The sequence below is a fragment of the Dendrobium catenatum genome, unplaced genomic scaffold (assembly GCF_001605985.2).
Source record: "Dendrobium catenatum unplaced genomic scaffold, ASM160598v2 fragScaff_scaffold_1180, whole genome shotgun sequence".
NCBI classification, from domain to species: domain Eukaryota; kingdom Viridiplantae; phylum Streptophyta; class Magnoliopsida; order Asparagales; family Orchidaceae; genus Dendrobium; species Dendrobium catenatum.
In genome coordinates this window covers 65,718-83,829 of record NW_021319642.1, presented here as the reverse complement: position 1 = coordinate 83,829, position 18,112 = coordinate 65,718, and positions in this window count along the sequence as shown.

Below are 18,112 nucleotides of genomic sequence, written 5' to 3'. Positions count from 1 at the left end.
AACCTGATTTTTTTTTATTATTATTAATCAAATGATAAGAGTCGTACCCCAATTAAAGCTAAATAGGAGAATACAAAATAGTCTGTCTGACCAGGAGTTGGCTTCTGACTGTGATACCACCACACTACCGCCGAACTCCCCGCCTCATGAAGATGTGGCTGGAAAATCACACAACCCCAACATTTCTCTGAAAGTTAACACTTCCAAGGAAAAACCGTCATCCTCCTCGCACTCAACATCTACAAACTCTTCTACAAAAGCCACAAGAGCAAAAACGGTCAAAAAGGCCACCACCCCCTCCACCAAGTCCTAATGACTGGTCTCCCTATTTTGGCAGCCTGGAACACAAGGGGGTTTAACAGCCCTGACAAAGCCATTTGCTGCAAAAACCTTATCAAAAAATTCAAAATTGATCTTCTTTGCATTTTGGAACCTAGAATAACAATACCCTCTTCTCCCAGCCCCTGGTTTCTCTCTTCGCACTCTGTTTTTCCTCATGAAGGCTCATACGACAATTTTCATTGCTCTGCTCCGGGAAGGATTTGGCTTAAGTGGAACTCTCTGAAAGTGAGTTTTACGCCTTCTTTTACCTCCAGTCAACTGATACATGGCACTGTCTATACTGGTTCTACTGTGGCTTTTTGTGTTTCTGTGATCTACGCTTCTAATTCTATGGTTGAAAGGCAAGCTCTTTGGAGGGATCTTATTGACATTGCTGCTGATATTTCTATCCCTTGGATTATTTTAGGAGATTTTAACTGTTGTAGGTCTTCTAATGAAAAAGCTGGTGGATCTTTACTTTCCAATAGCAAAGTGGCTGACTTCAATAACCTCATTTTTAATACTGGCACTCATGATCTTAGCTCGGTGGGACATTATTTCACTTGGTTTAACCAAAGAACGGATAGCCCGATTCATATTAAGCTTGATCGGATGCTTGTGAATGATCTTTGGCTCTGCACTTATCCTAACTCTTACTATGTTGTTGATGATCCACAGATTTCAGATCATTCCCCCATCATTCTTCAATATAACCATTTTCAGCATCACAAGCATCGTTTCCTGTTTAAGAATTATTGGCTGTCAAAAAATGAATTCTGGGATGCTCTCATTGATGTTTTTTCTCAACGGTATCACAGCAGCCCTATCAATGCTTTTCTACAAAAGCTCAAAACTCTGAAGCTTAGTATCAAAGGCAAACACTGGATATCTTCTAATTCTCTTTCTCAGGAAATTTTTGAGCTTGTTAACAAACAAAACTCTCTTCTTAGCATGTTACAGGATTCTCCTTTGATCCGGGTCTCAATTTGGCTTTGAAAGACACCAATCATAGCCTTGCTTTAAAAAATTTGGATTGGTCGGGTTGGCTTCTTCAAAGAGCTAAGGTTAATTGGTTAACTAATGGTGAAGATGACCTTAAGTTTCTTTACTCAAGGATCAATGTTAGACACAATTCTAATCTCATCAAATGCATTACCACTGCTGATGGTACTTACTATAATCCCTCTGAGATTAGTCATGCTACTATTAATCACTTTCAAAAGCTCTTCAACACTAATCAGCAGGCCACCTTATCTTCTTGGGAGACCCCTATTCACCTTAAGCTTACTGAAGACCACTCTCAACGCCTGATATCTCCTATTTCCGTGGATGAGATAAAAAATGCCATTTTCTCTTCTCCCAACTGTTCTGCACCTAGACCTGATGGTTACACCTTTGAATTCTATAAATCCACGTGGAACACTATTGGCATACAAGTTTGTGAGGCGGTTTGGAATTTCTTCTCTACTGGATCCATGCCTAATCATGCTAAAGCAACTGCGCTTGCTTTAATTCCTAAGCGGCCCCATGCTCAAGATATTTCTGACTTTAGGCCTATCTCACTTTGCAACACTTTCTACAAGATTATTGCTAAAATCTTAGCTAATAGGATGAAGGATGTCATGCCTTCCATTATTCATCCTAGTCAATCTGGTTTTGTTATGGATCGTATTATTTCTGACAACATCTTACTTGCTGATGAGCTTCTTAAAGATTTCAACTCCAATGCTAAGGAAAAGTTTTTTTGTGCAAAGTTTGATATTCATAAGGCATTTGACACGGTCTCGAGGGAATTTTTGCTTGGCCGTATGCTTGCTAAAGGTTTTCCTCCTCAATTTGTCACTTGGATCCAGGGTTGCATTACTGATGTGCATTTCTCTATTATAATCAATGGGGCTCTTGAAGGTTATTTCAATTCATCTTCCGGATTAAGACAAGGCTGCCCGCTATCACCATATCTGTTTTGCCTTGTCATGGATTGCCTTTCTTCTTTATTTGAGGAAGCTACCCATACTAATTCTATACAGGGTATGACGGTTGGTAACCTTAAGATTTCTCACCTTCTCTACGTTGATGATCTCCTTGTTTTTGCCAAGGCCTCTCATGATAATGCCATTGCTCTTAAGAATCTGTTGGATAATTTTGGCAAAATTTCTGGATTGGTTGTTAATAGCAACAAGAGCACCATCCTTTTCTCCAAAAATGTGGCTACTGAGCAACCTATCTGCACCACCCTTAACATCCAACCCTCCACTACCCCAATCAAATATTTGGGCATTCCCATCTTCCACAAAAGATTAAAAAATGTTGATTTCCAGCCGCTTATCTGTAAAATCAGGACTTCTTTGGATGGGTGGAAAGCTAGAAGCCTCTCTCTAGCAGGTCGCTTGCAATTTTTAAAATACACTGTGTGTAACATTCTGGCTTACTGGGTGAGAGGGACCATCATTCCTAAAACCTGTGTTAAAATTATCAATAGTCTTTGTTCCAAATTCTTATTTTTTGGAGATGTTGACAAGAAAGGTCTGCACATGGTTTCGTGGAAGGGGACTTGTATGCCCAAACTGTATGGTGGCTTGGGTATCTACACGGTTGAGGCTATGCTTTTTGCCTCTTGCTGCAAGACTGTTTGGAGATTTTATACTTCCTATAACTATCTGTTTCAGTGGTGGAAAATTAAATATGGGTCTATATGGAATTCTTGCAATTTGAAAAGATCTCAGTATTGGAAAGCCATTGTTAATGTGGCTAGCTGCATGGTTCGCTCCCTTAATTTCAATATTACGCAAGACAGCAATCTATCTTTCCTTTGGGACCCCTGGTGTCTTGGCAAATCCATTGCGGAAAGGTTTAGGGAACTTAATTTGGGTATCCCCTCTAGCCATACTCACCTCACTACTAGCAGCTTCATTTCTAATGGAGGTTGGAATTTGCCTCTGTATATCCCTCCACCTATTGCTGCTGTCATCCAGTCTGTCCCTATTTGTTTTGATTTACAAGATTGCTGCTGGGCTAAACCTGATAAACCGTCTTTCAAAAACTTCATTAAAGATTATTATGATGGGAATGATGTGGTTTCCTGGTACAAATTTGTATGGTATAAAAATTGTGCTTTGCGCTTTTCTTTATACTCATGGTTTGTTTTTAAAAAGGGTCTCAAGTCGGCTGATGCTCTGATCGCTAGAAACATCTCTGTTAACCCTATATGTATTTTTTGTAATACTGAAAGAGAAACCTCTGACCATCTGTTCTTCCAATGCGATTTCTCTTTCAACATCCTCAAGAGCTTCATGCCTAGGATGAACTTCATGCTGCTTCAACCGAACATTTGGCAGGTTTTTAACGATATTGATGATAGGGAAACTGACAGTAATAGGAAGAATTTCTGCTTCCTTTTAATCTCTGTTATTGTCTATTTCATCTGGAAAGCTCGAAACGACCGGATTTTTGGTGAATCTGCTGAAAGTCATGCTAGCATTGCTTTGAAAATCAAAAGGGCTGTTTACCTCAAATGCTATAAGAAGAAATGCTTCAGCTCTATGCATATTTTGGCTTCCTGACTCTGGCCTCTTTGGATTGGAAGGCCTGCTGGACCACCCCTCCTAACAATCTCCGATTTTTGGCGTCTCTGGACGGTCATTTTTGGCAACCAGCGACTGGCGTTTTGAAGGACGATGATGATGGCAATCCTATTCTCCCCTTGGACGGCCTGGGATCGGGGCCTTTTTGGCAACCAGGGGATCAGTTCATCCTCTTGGATGATTTTGGCTAGCTCACTGTATTCTGGGATTGCGCTGAGTCCTCATCGTATCTCTGCAAATCTGTGATTCTTTATTTTCTTTACTTCTTATAGGTTTTGCTTGTTCTGCAGCCTTGGCTGTTAGTTTTGTCATTTGCTCCTCTTTTGTTGGTTGCAAATGATCTTTTTTACTCCTGTAATTTGTTTACTTAGTTTATAAAATGGGCTGTCGCCCCAAATATTCCCAAAAAAAAGAATACAAAATAGTAGGAAAATGAGCTAGTAAATTAAGAATGATTAAAAATAGCAGTTAAAAAAAATACAGCAAAATTGACTTTATATATTCTATAAGCTTTCAAAGTGAAGAAACATGTCAAATATTTTATTTATTAAAACAATAATATAAATTCCTTTCATAATAAAAAATATGTCATATTTGACAACAAACTATATTTAAAGTATGCTAGAATCAAATTTTGTTTACCGTTGAGATCATATTTGAATATGATTTCAACTATATTCAAACAATGTGTTCTAAACATGATTCGATTATATTAGACAAAATAAAATCACAATGAAAGCAATACCTTAAAATAAAGCAGATATAATATTCATAAATTAGGTGAGTGCAATCGGAACTATTATAACATAACAGACAAAAACTTTGATACAACAGATATAATTAGAACATCTATAACATAATATCACTTAGATAATAATAGTACAATCATTTTTCGGATATAACATAACATAAAAACTTTGCCAATCAAAAATCTCCAAATTACTTCAATCACCTTCTCTCTCCTCCTTTTGCTTTTTTCCCTGGCGAAACCTCTTTCCCCTTCTCTGTTTTTGCATTTCTTGAGTTGTTTTTTTAGGATTTCTCCTCTCGTTCATTTTGTTGGGGTTGGAGCGGCCTCCTCCCTAGGGCCTTTGTGGCCTTAGGCCCTTATCGTGGTCTGCTATGGCTTCATCGGCTAACCCATGGGGTTCTCCTCCTGTTATTCCTCTCACGGCTAAACCAGGTTTTTTTTGCTCTTTCGGATGGTGAGAAACCTGTTAGATCCAAAGCATGTTGTCATACAACTTTCGAATGATCTCAACTTTAGTCGTATTTTTTTCACGCAGATCTTACTACATTTCTAATTGTCATATGAGATTGTTAAAATGGACACCTTATTTCGATATTAAGGAGGAATCTCTTATTGTCCCAATATGGTTGTCTTTTCCCAATATTCATCTTCATTTTTTCAATCAACATGTTCTTCATGCTCTCAGTTCTGTTTTTGGGAGGCCCTTTCAAACTGATCAAGCTACTACCTCTAAATCTAGTCGTTCGGTTGCTAGGATTCTTGTCAAAATAGATATAACTAAAAAGCATCCTAAAGAAGTCTGGCTAGGTTCCAAAAATCTGGGCTATTTATAGAAGGCGGAGTTTGAGAATGTTCCTAATTATTGTAACCATTGTAGAATACATGGGCATTCTTTCAATGAATTTTTTATTGCTCATCCTCAGTTAAAAAATAAACAAAATGAGCCAAAGAATCATCATTTAGAATATGAAATAGTGGGAGTGGGGGAACCTGCTCAAATACAGCTGGTTACGATGGAGCATTTAGATGATGAAAAAGCTAAGGAATTGGGTATGGAATTAACTCAAGGAACTGAGAATAATTTAGAAGATAATTGTCACAAAGCTAGTCAAGCGCAAAATCTGGGCGAGGCCCTTAAAATTTGTCATACGAATGATCCTTCCATTGAGATTGCCAATAACGATCCGAATGAGTTTTTTTCGAATGAATGAGATGTGAATGATAATTTTAATAATGTTTTAGGCAACAATGAAGGTATTGTTATCAATAATAGTAGGGAAGAGGATGTCGATGAAGGGGAGGTTTTACCTTTAACTATAATATCCTCTAGCAACAAGGTTACTAAAGATGTTCATTATCAATCCAACTTGCCTAAGTCTACACCGAAATCTGATGAAGGATCGGAACAATTGAATAATGATTTTACTAAAGTCACTAGCCAAAAAAAGAGCAAAAATATCAAGGCTATTCTGGCATCCGCTCCTAGAGTTGTCGGATCTTCAATTTTGTCTAAGAACTTTTCTAATGTTTAGTTCCCTTATCTGAAATATAAGGGGGGTGGGTGGCTCTCTCTCTAGGGATATAGTGAGGAATCTCTGTATAATCCATAAGATTTCTTTTTTGATTTTAATTGAGCCTTTAATTTCTGCTGAAAAACTTGATGCTACTCATAAGTTCCTTGGTTTCAATAAGGCTTTTTGCTAATTGCACTAATAAAATTTGGCTTTTTTGATATAGCACGATTAAAATTGATATCATCTAAGATTATGCTCAATCGATCAAAATCTTATTTGTTATTCTTCCTTTGTGTATGCTGCTTGTAGTAGACAAGGTAGGCTCCCCCTTTGGGACAATCTACAAAATTTAGCTACGGTTATTGACAAACCGTGGCTCATTGTGGTGATTTTAATATAATCTCCAATTCTAATGAAAGAATTGGGGGTTGTTTTCCCAATGCCTCGGCTATGGATTATTTTAATAGTATGATTTTAGAGTGTAACTTGCATGATATTGGTTTTTCTGGTAACACTTTTACTTGGAATAGAGGTACTATATGGCAAAGGTTGGATATAATTCTTTTTAATGATGATTGGCTCAATAAGTTTTCCTAATATCATATTGATCATCTTAGTAAAATCTTGTATGATCATTCACCTTTATTGTTGAATATCAATTTAGCTAGCTCTCATATGAATTCTAACTTTCGTTTCCAGAATATGTGGTTGCTTCATGGTGATTTTTTCACTATTTTGGATACTAATTGGTCTGCCCCTTTAAATCGTAATAATAATATTAGTGGGATGCATAGGCTTTGTATGAAACTTAAAAGACTTAAGCAAATGTTTAAATGATTGAATAAGATGGTTTTTAAAAATATTTTTGCTAATTTTATGGAGTCTGGAATGCTATTAATTCCTTAGAAATGGCTTATATTCTTGATCATTCTGATGAGAACTTTTCTACGCTTAATGAGGCCAAAAAGGTTCTTTTTAAGTTACAAGAGAAGGAAGAGGTATTTTGGAAACAAAAGCGGCTTCTAAATTCTTGGTTGAAGGTGACAAAAATACAAAAAAAAAAATCATTGTATTGCTAATCATAAGAAGGTTTCTAGACACATTCACAAAATTAATCAACCTAATGGCATGGTTCTTAATTCCCCCGATATGATTTATGCCTCAGGTGTTGATTATTTTTCTAATATTTTTAACAAGGATTTCAGTCCTCAAATTAATATTGATACTTCTCTTATTCCCCGTCTTATTGATGAGAATGACAACATTACCTTAATAGCCATCCCCTATGAGGAGGAAATTTGGGACACTATTAATAACATGAATTTGGATTTTATTGCTGATCCGGATGGTTTCACTACCAAAGTTTTTCAAAAATCCTGGAACATTACTAAAAAGGATCTGGTGGAGGCTGTTCTTGATTTTTTTTTTTGGTACCCATACCCTAAGTATTTTTCTAACACTGCTATTGTCCTTATTCCTAAAAGAGAAGCTATTAACTATTGGGATGATTTCAGGCCTATCAGCTTATGCTCTTTTTTCAATAAATTAATATCTAAAATCATTATGGGGAGAAAGTCTTTAATGTTGCACAAAATTATTTCCCCTGGGTAAACTAGTTTTGTTAAGGGTCATGCTATCTTTGATAATATTATTTTGACTCAAGAATTGGTTCATGATATTCTCAAACCCATTTTGGGTGGTAACATGGTTATTAAGATTGACATTATCAAAGCCTATGATAATTTAAATTGGGATTTTCTTTATACTATTCTTGCTCTTTTCGGTTTTAATGAGTTTTTTTATTAAGCTGGTGAATAATAGTATTAATAATTGTTATTTTTCTATCATCATTAATGGGAGTTCTCATGGTTTTTTTACTTCTTCCCATGGTGTTAGACAAGGAGACCCCCTTTCTCCTGCCCTTTTTATAATTGCTATGGAGTATCTGTTTAGAGCCTTGGAGAAGCTTTATGCTCTTCATCCTTCTTTAATTTTTTCTACCTATGGTTGTTTTCCTATTTCTCATCTTAGTTTTGTGAATGATTTTATTATTTTCACGAATGGTTATATTAAAATGCTTAGTATTCTGTTCAAGTGTCTTGAACATTTCCAACTTCTGAGCAGTTTAATGATTAACAATAGTAAAAGTGGATTTATTACTAGTAAATCAATTGATTCTCAATGTATTGCTAGAATTCATGATAAATTTGGTATTTCTCATATAACATTGCCTTTCACTTATTTGGGTACTCCTATTTACAAGGGTAAGAGGAAGTCTCATCTTTTTTATGGAATCATTCTGGTTTTGCAAAAAAAAAACTTAACATTTCGGCTTTTAACTTCTTATCTTTTGGTGGGAGACTTATTTTAATTTAAATTGTTCTTTTCGCTCTGCCTATTTATCTTCTTTATACTTTAAATCCTACTATTTCTATGTGCAATAGAATTGAAAAGATGATTAACAAGTTTTTTCAGGGGGGGTTAAAAATGGGAAATCTACTATTCTTTGGGCTTCTTGGATGAAGTGTTGTGATAGTTTGGAAGAAGGTGGCCTGGGCTGTAAGAATTTGTTGGATATGAGTAAAGCTTTTTTCTATAAGCTTTGGTTCAACTTTAGATCTAGTAAGAGTTTATGTACTAATTTCTTATATAACAAATATTGTGGTATTAAGCATCCTCTGTTATGTATCCCTAAAAAGGGTGACGCCTCCATTTGGAAAAGGCTTTATAGCATTAATTGGGAAATGGAGAAGTTCATCCAATGGGGTATTAGTAGTGTTGATATTTTTTCTGGCAAGATCAATGGATTGGCAATTGCTCTGTTGACAATTTACTGAACACTAGATCTATTTCTACTTTATTAGTTAAAAGCTTAATTATTAATGGGAACTGGAATATTGAGATGTTGAAAGATATTGTTCCTGATACTATTGTTAACATTATTGTTAATATTCCTTTGCAAATTGACAAAGAGGATTGCATCCTTTTTAATAAGTCTCATGATGGTAATTTTTCTTTTAAAGAAGCTTGGCACTTAATTAAAGAGAATAGGCCTACTAATCCTTTTTTTTTTCAGCTATTTGGCACTACTCGATTCCCATTTCCTTTTCTATTCTTACTTGGAGAGTGATTAACAACTTTATCTCTTTTGACAATATTCTTATGAAAAAAGGTTTTCAGGTTGTTTCTAAATGCCACTGTTGTTATCATGTGGAAACCATGTTTTGGCCAATGGACCTATTGAGACTAGAGTGTGGATTCATTTTGAAGAGCTTTTTAACTTAAATGATACTCAAGGTTACAACAGCATTATTGATATTATGAAATGTTGGCTTGTTAATTCTAAATGTCACATTAGGAATAGTCTCATCACTATCATCATTTGGTTCCTTTGGAAAAGTAGGAATGATGCCAAGCATGATGAGATCAATAGGAATGTTAAGCATATCATTCTTAGTATTAGTGATAAAATCAGATATCTTCATGTTGCCAATCTCATTAAACCTGAAAATTTCAAAGGCTGCTATATGGTTGCTTCTTACTTTGGCATTTTTAATATTATGTCTAACAAGGGTAGAAGGGATAGGGTTATTCATTGGCAGAAACCTTATCTTAGTTGGGTCAAGCTTAACACGGATGGCTCTTATGATGGGAAGGTGGCTGGCTGTGGTGGTATTTGAGAAATCATTTTGGTAAAGTGATTAAAGGTTTTGCTGGCTCGGTTTCAGTTTCTGCAACCTTTATGGCTAAGCTTTATGGCCTTAACTATGGTATCAACTTGTGTATTAAATTAGGTATTAACCAATGTTTGGATTGAGGTTGATTCTATGCTTATTTTATACTACATCAATAGCTCTCATTTATTTAATGCTGATAATTTTTATTTGGTTAGACAGATTAAGCAAGGTCTGTCATGTATTAATTTCAAAATTTTACACATTTGGCGTGAGGGTAATATGTGTGCTGATGCTCTTGCAAAACTGGGTTATACCAACCCTCTTTTCATTGAGTTTAATGAGAAGAAATCCCTTCAGTTGTTAAAAGGCTTTGTGGGTCTGGATCGCACTAGCTTACCTTATATTAAATCCCATTAATTTGGTTTTTTTGTCTTTCGGTTGCCTTATTTCTAGGCATTTGCTGCTGTGTGGGGTTTTTGCTATGAAATATTTCTAGAAGAATAGGGAAGCTATGGTTCAATGTGGTATTTTTTTTTCTTCTTATCATTTTTGGTGGCTCAGGTTTTTGGCAACTCCTTTTGCCTTATGGTTTACACTTATGGCCATTACCTGTTGTTGCTTTGGCTTGCTTTTAATGATCATTTGAGTTTAGGGAAGTTGTGTTTTATTATATTCTATTCTCTTCCTAATATTATTGGTTGGTGGATTCGGTTCTGGCCTCTCCATAGCTGTGTGGTGGGCTTTTTCTCTCTCGGTTGCCTTGTGGTTTATATTCATGGTCACTATCTGCTGGTGGTTGGCTCGTTGGTAATGGCCTTTGGAGAAGCTGGGTGGTTGGTTTGTTGGTAGGGAAGCTGTGGTTAATAATCTCCTGGCCTTTAACTGTTGGTGGCTTTGGTTTAGGCCATTCCAGTATCCTTTGTGTAGCCTTTCATTAATTTTAACCAACTTCAATTGTATCCTTCTGCTTAAGTGCTATGATACTTTTATTAAATTTTATTACTGGGAGTCTTTTATGCTTTCCCTTTTGTCTACTTGCCATTTCTTGGGTGTTTTGGATGTTTTTTTCTACAGGTCACAGGCATTATAGTTTCGTGAATGTTTTCTGGTGTAATTTTGATTCTCAAATTTTGGAGGAGGTTTCCTTTGGTACGATGATGATTCTTTATGGAGGCAGAGTCGAGTGGATTTTCTTTCCTGTGACTTTATTTTTTTTTTGGGTGCGGCCTCTCGGCCGCCCTAGGCTAGGTTTTCCTTTTCCTCGTGTAATTTTGCTTAGTAAAGACCACCGGCTCATAGGTTTTTTTTTTTCTTTTTGTACCTCTTCTGAGCAGTAGGGAGCTAGAGGCCTTTTTAAGGACTTGTACCTTTTTTGGATATTAACTCGTAGGCCCGGTGGTGGGTTTTAACCAAAATAAAAATGAGTGCAATCATTACAATTATGACGCAACATAGTGCATTATTTACAACAAAAATAAAAATCATGAGATCATGTTAATTCTATGAAACAATAAAATAACCATAATATAGAGTTCAAATTATAAGAAATTAACACAGTAATCGCAACACAGTATTCTAATAATATAGTCGATTATAAGAAGAATAGTGTATTTCAGAAAACTAATCTAAATTTATGGCATCTATAATAGCATCTATAACTTTTATAATATAATTATGTAAAGTGGAGTAATGAATACAAGCAAAGAATGACATTACATTAAAATAAGAATTGGACATATGACTCTACATTATTGTGAATTAAATCTACATATAAATTATCATGAAAAATTATGTATGACATATGTAACTTTTAGAATATATTTTTTTTTTCTTATTAGGCATATGATAAGTTGTATTATAGTCTTCACTACAAATAAAATATCGAGGCATTATCAAATTAGATGTATGAAGGAATGCTTAGGTAAGTTTTTTTTTTTTAATTTAAAATATATTACTTCATTGTATCCCTTGGAACCTCATCTATAATTGTCCTCCTTTATGTCCATGGATATTTAGGGGGAAAAAAGTTCATAGAGTTTTTTAATAGCCTTAACAATTAAAGTAACAAAATGGAATTATCACACTCTATAAGGCCTCTAGTGAGGTGCAAGAGAGGTTATAGTCATATAATTGTTGACATCAGAAACATTAATAACATTTTGATGCAAACTTGAATATATCAATCATTTGATTGGGTTTGTGGTCTACTCAAAGATTTTTCAAACATCTTCCTTTACTACTTTTCATCCTCAAAAAACTTAGATCATCATATAGGATATTTTCTTAGCTTAGTTTGCTAGAAATTCTAGTCTTAATCTTCAATTAGGTTGGATATAATGTGATCTTAAAATGCAACATGATGTCTCTTAGGCATAGAAATGGTCATAGGAGGAACCTTTAATCACTAATGGGCTTGCCTTTTGCTAATTGTGAGGAAAACCACTACTTTTCTCAACTTTGGTTGTCTCAAGGGACATAATTAGTAGTATGAGTATCTAATTTTTCCAGCATCTAACCAATTACTTATTTAGCAATGTAATTGACTATGATAATCAGTACAATTGGTTAGTGAACATTGGCTTACCCCATGCTCAAATAAGTATTAATCACCTCAATATAACCTAGTCCTGATAAGATCATTTATCGATCTTAAAAAAATGAACCTCTTAGCAACCAAATTCTTCTAGAAATTTAAAATCATTAATTTATAAACTATAATCATTTGCCTTCAAAAAGACCTATCCAAATTAATGTTATCAATTTAACCAGATTGATCATCATACTTGACCTAATAAAGTCCTAATAGGTTAGTTTTAAGGTCTTTAACTCTAACTAGATGTTGAAAAGGCCAATTCGTTAATTTAATTTCCTTGACTTTTTGTAACCCTTTAAGGGTAATTTGATTAAGTTAATCAACTTGAACAAATAGATTAAACTAATCATTCCTAGTCATTTGATTGATACTCAAGTGAGTCCAATTGATTATTGAATAATTCCAACCCAATTAGATCATTTTTTCCAAGGTGATGCATTTAGGAAATGTCACCTATTTGAAGCCCAGTTGCCAATTTAACCAAATTAGACCAATTGGATTAAACCAGATCTTTATTAGACTATTAATATTTAGAGCTTTAAGAACCTTTGACTTAACTTTGGTTAACTTACTTTATTGACTTTTTTATATGTGCTTTATCATTTGTTAGCTAGGGTTAGCTAGGACAAACCCTTTCAGTTTTTGTACCTTGTCTATGTCTTCTAGCAAGCTCATGAGATTTTAACACTCCTTGATGTCATACCCATCATCCTTATGAAATGCATAGTACTTTGAGGTGTCTATTATGAGCCACACACGTTCATGGTTTTGTGCCATTTAAAATTCTTTATTTTATATGAAGTACTATAACTCAGCCATTGACATTTATTGCAAGTGATATAAGAGTATCGATGAGCTTGGTGAACCCCCTCATTTTGGTACTAGTGAGACACACTTGAAACCTCTTCAGTTTGTGTGTGTGTGTGTGCGTGCATACATGGGGTGGGGGGATGGGTTGACTATCCCATGATCCTCAGTAATCTTACTAGCCGAGGTTCTCTCCTTAGTAATAATAAGGATAGTTTAGTGGGTTTTGTTGCCCCATATATGTCTCATGTTCCCTTAGAAAACTTCCATTATGCTTAAGGGAATGGTAATGATCATGTATCACAAGCATATTTTTTTGGAATGCAAGTGAAAAGGACTCAACAATGTTATTATACTCAATAGAGTAGATATGGTCATTGACAAGTTTTAACAACTCTACCAATGTTCTTAGTTATTATAAAATAAGTTCATATATGAATGGTCCTTCCCTCAATCCTTAAGTTAGAGCCACTTGGGGGACTATCAACTCCAAGACCTTAACCTCTAGCATTTCTCTCGAAAACCTAACAATAAAATTCCTCAAGGACTTGCTCAACTCTTATCACATCTTTAGGAGAGCCTTCGAGTTCTCTAGAGGCTTATGAGCACTTATTTATGACATAAGAAATATCTTTTTAAACTAGACAAAGGTGAGACAACACCAAGTTGAAGGCGTGAGAACAACCAAGGAATTGAATCCTTCAAGGTAGTGAAAAATGATATTTCAGTGCATCGTTGGTGCATCATTGGTGTTCATCAACAAGGTGGATGACTCCAAGTAGGTGACATGGTTACCATTATAGAAATTTTCTTTGTATGACTTTAGGTTGATTACTTTGAATTTTATTGGTAGTATGACTTGTGATCTCTCTAGACAATGCATTAATTAGTTGTCATGGTGGGAAATTGGATTCTTCTATGCTAGTATGGTAGTAGATTTTATATATTGTGCATATTAATGCTAGGACTTTGCCATTGTATTGTGCTTTTTGAGCTATTGAGTCAGAGATTTTTTTTGCTTGTTCACATGTGGGATCTCTCTAAGGTTTTGCTCCAATGCTCCCATATCATTTTTGCGATTCTCTCTTTCATCTCTATCAACTCATGGTGGGTCACAAAATTTTAAGTTTGTTCCATATTGATTAATTTCTTTATATTCTAGCTCGCATTCCATCTCATTTTGCTTAGTGTTTTGTTAATGACATCAATAAATGCTCATTATACTTAGAGAATGTTTGATTAAACTTTTCCAGGGCTGACGCTATTACCAAGCCTAGCTGATGAGGGCGGTGAGTTACACATAGAGATAGAGTGCAATATGAAAATGCTTAGATTTTCTTTAATATAAAAATAATAAAAGCCCATTAGATATGCAAGTATATGTTCCAATCAAGTAATAAAGTGATGGAGAAGAGTGTTGATCCCATGAGAAAGTATCCTACTTAATTGTAATTAAACTACTACTATCTAACATAGATGCATGATTTATCCTAATGAATGAAAATATGTTATTTTTGAGTTTTCTTCACTTCATGGAGACTTGCAAGAAAAATATATACTAATGTAAATAAAGTGTTTTGGACTAATAAATGCAAAATAACACTATTGTTTCTACAAGTATTCTTAATTTTAGATGTCGATCAAAGCATATGTATTCCTAGATTTATGTCGAGCTTATAAGGGTGAAATGGGAGGTTTGTAACCTTCCTACAATTATAGCGTCTTCATAGAACCAAAAAAATTTAACATCCTATGTCCAAGTATACTAACATTCTATTTTAATACTCCTATTTATTCTAATATTTTTTCTTCAATGCAAAATATCACACTAAATATTAATTATATATATGACCATTATATGCATTAAATTAAAATGTAAGACATTAAAAACATCTATAAACTAATTCAAGGCACAAACGTCAACATTAGTATGTTGAGCTCATTTATGTATGAGATCACTAGGACCTACCTGAATTTTCTTTTGGTGATATAATGATTGATAGATGCCCACCTGTCAATCATATATGTCCCAATCAAATCCCAATACAACTCTTAATCAAATCCAGTATATCTTCCAATCAAACCTTCAGTCTAGTTTTCATACTCCTAAGCTCTAGTCCAGCCTTCATCCAACTTTCAATCAATATTTAAATCATATCCAATTATTGATTTGGATAATTCAAACTCAATCATTCAATTCCAAAATCTATTCCAAATCCAACATTCCAAACCAAACCCCATGGTTAAGGACCCAGGTCTTGAAACCCTTTCTAGGTGGTTTTTGCACCACCTTAAAACCCCATCAATGACATTTGATTTAAGGTATAATAATTGCATATTGTTTAGATATGTCTCCAAGATCAAGCCACCAAATTTGAACTCATTCTGAGGTTTCTAGCCCCAAAAACTGAATTGATTTCCAAAGGTTGCAAACCTTTAAATATTTATGGCTTATGCTACTAGACTAACCATTCAATGGAATTTGACCTTGGGGCACTTTCCAAAGCTTCTAACCACATCCACAACCTTTGTTATAACTTTTTAATCAATTATCCACACTTTGTTGTACCTAGTTTGACCACATATTAACTAGGAGTCAAAATAACAAGAATGCCCTTTAAATGGTTTTTTGGTCTTTCCCCCAAAATTTAACATAACCTAGCCATTTCAAACCTTAAAACCTATTCCAATGACTCCTAAATATCATTGGGAACACATTGGACCCAAAGTCACCTTTTGTTTTGACCTGATTGACCAAGTCATCCTTGGTTGACCAAAATGCCCTTTAAGGGTTTAAACACTCATTTCCGATCGAATGAGCTCCCCTTGACTTGGAACTGAGTTCATATTATCAATTTGAACTCAATGGATCCAACACTTTACCTTAGTTTAACTTGACTGACCAAGTCAGCCAAGTTTGACGAAACCTCCCATACACTTCTACCCATTTAAACCCTTTGACCAAGACCCTTCCAAGCGTACCCAAATCCATGGGATGACCTCTTAGGTTCCTAAGAGACTCCTCTTGAGCGCCCACACCATGATTCTACTTGGGTTAGCCATTTGGTTTGACCCAAGTGCCCAACGAGAGGTCTCCTATGAGCTAAATTCAACCCTAGATAAACCAAATCAAACTAATGGTGGCATTGGGTCCCCCATGACCCAATACACCTTCCCTAGTTGACCCAACCCTTGGGTCAACTTGAATTGGGAGGTAGGCTAACTCAAAGTGGTCAAAACCACTAGGGGTTGAACCATTTCACAACATAGGCCCCACCAACCCAATTTAACATTTGCATTGGGTGACCCTAGACCTAAGGCACCTATCCTAGTCAGCCCAACCCTTCGGTTGACTTGGGTCAACCTCTAGGCTAGCTGAAAGTGGCCTAAAGCACTTTGAACCGAGCTAACTTCCACCATAGACCAGACCAAACCCAATTGGCACTTATATTGGGTAGCCCTTGACCTAATGCACCTTCCACTTCAATCCTACCCCCTAGCTTAACCCAAGTCGCATCCAAACCATCTAGGTTTGGGTCAACTCGAGCCCATTCATCAAATTGGGCCCCCTCAAGTCCAATTGAGCTCACCATTGAGCTCACTAGACTCCCAGCGACCTTTCCACTTCAGCTTGACCCAATTAATGGCCGACGGCAGTTGGAGCAAATCAAAATGAGCTTTGGTATTCCCCTTTTCATGAGACTTTAATAGAACTTTTTCTAAGGTTTGAATTCACTCCTTTTGTTCTTAGGAGGTCACCCCAGGTTGTCTCCTACCAGTTGACAGCCATCTAATGGCTAGCCTGATCAATTCACTCCTTTTATTTTAATAGGGCCTTCATCTCCACATTGATTCTTTCAATTCCAACATTTAAAAAAGCCTCTTCAGAGCTCCCCGAACAATCCCATAGCATTCCCCAGCTTCCTAACTATTTCTAGCCATCACCCCAAGCAAAATCTTGCAAAGACTCTCCACCCTCTACTCAAACTCCTACCTCCGGTGATCCTCCAGCCTTGGTGTCTAAAGGAGAATTGCTCACTTTCACCTCCCAAAGCTTCTTGATAGAAAATCCCATCTTTTGGGGCTTTCTATATAGTGATATCCTCTTCATGAGCTCCCTAGATAGCTAGGTTGGTCATGTGTGAAAGGAACTTTCAATCCAACGTAATCCCACCATTGGATTGAAAGCCCTTGCCGTCTTTATCCTCCTTGTGAAATTTTGTGAGAGTTTACTGGCGGGGTCATTTGAATCACACCGGAGAAGTCATGAGGCTAAGAAGATATGCGGGAGGTTAAAGACACACTTAGGGCCTTTGATCTCAATCAACAGCTTCAATATTATCCTGCGGTCTTGGGCCACTTTAAATTCTAACTGTTCGATCCTCCATCCAACGATCAGGGCGTAGTCTGTGTTATTCAGTTAGTCGTTAATCATTTCCCCACCAATTAGAATGTGCCACATGGAAAGCGTGCTGCTGACTGGATAATTTGGTATTTAATTCCACAAGAAAATTAAGGAAACTTCAAAAATTAATATCTCTCATTGCACATGGCCAATTTAGGAGTTGTTAGAAAGATCTCAGAGAAATTCTTAAATACCTTATGGTCTCAAGCACTGATTAGAAATGAAACTTAGTTAATTGCAGTAACTATCCTCGGGGTATTTTAGGCATTTCTCTCAAGATTGAACTCCTCACAGCTTAATACTTTAGGTAATTGAATTTGGGCATGTCTCTAGTATGTTTAAATTTTATCCACCCTGTTTGAATTCTTTAAGGGCCCAATTTGGCAAATTTAAGATCAAGGGTCATGATTTTTCTCTTAATTTCAAATTGCTCTAATGATCTTTCCAATGAAATTTAGGATTT